The following is an 881-nucleotide window of genomic DNA, read 5'->3' as shown; positions in this document are numbered from 1 at the left end:
CATGGATTAGATCATGTACTGGCTTCATTAGATCATGTACTGGCTTCATATAAACTTTGAGTACATTAGACACTTGCTCTTCTAGTCTTGGGATACCTTGCTAAGAAGAATGTGCTTCAACTTCATCCAGGTTAATACAAAGGATGTACAATTTCCATCTTTTTAATGACTGAATAGTATTCCATGGTATACATATACTACAGTTTATTAATCCATTCCGGAATTGGTGGGCATTTACATTGTTTTGAAAATTTGGTAATTGTAAATTGTGCTGTGATAAACAATCTACTGCAAATATCCTTATGATAAAATTCTTTTTTTTTTTTTCTTCTGGGTAGATGCCTATTAATGGGACTGCAGAATCAATTAGGTCTAATTTGAGTTCACTGAGGATTCTCCATACGTCTTTCCAAACAGGCTGTATTAGTTTGCAGTCCCACCAGCAGTGTAAAAGTGTTCCACTCTCTCCACATCCACGCCAGCATCTATAGCTTTGTGACATTGTGATGTGGGCTATTCTCACTGGGGTTAGGTGATATCTCAGGCTAGTTTTGATTTGCATTTCTCTGATGATTAGGGATGATGAGCACTTTTTTTTTCCTTGCAGTTTTTGTCTGGGGCTGGGTTTGAACCTGCCACCTCTGGCATATGGGGCTGGCTCCCTATTCCTTTGAGCTACAGGTGCCATCCAAAAGGATGATGAGCACTTTGTCATATGTTTACTAGCCATTTGTCTGTCTTCCTCAGACAAACTTCTGTTCTGTTGTTTACATATTATAAACAAACTGCCAAAAGACAAAAGGAGGATCCTGGAATCTCTGGAGGCACTGGTCCCTGGAGCTGCAGGGGTTGGCCTTTATGCTTGGTCTATGGATAGTAAC

The sequence above is a fragment of the Otolemur garnettii genome, unplaced genomic scaffold (genome assembly GCF_000181295.1).
Source record: "Otolemur garnettii isolate 467f Iridium unplaced genomic scaffold, OtoGar3 scaffold00343, whole genome shotgun sequence".
In the NCBI taxonomy this organism is placed as follows: domain Eukaryota; kingdom Metazoa; phylum Chordata; class Mammalia; order Primates; family Galagidae; genus Otolemur; species Otolemur garnettii.
The sequence above is the reverse complement of the archived record's forward strand: the minus strand, read 5'-3'. Positions refer to the sequence as shown.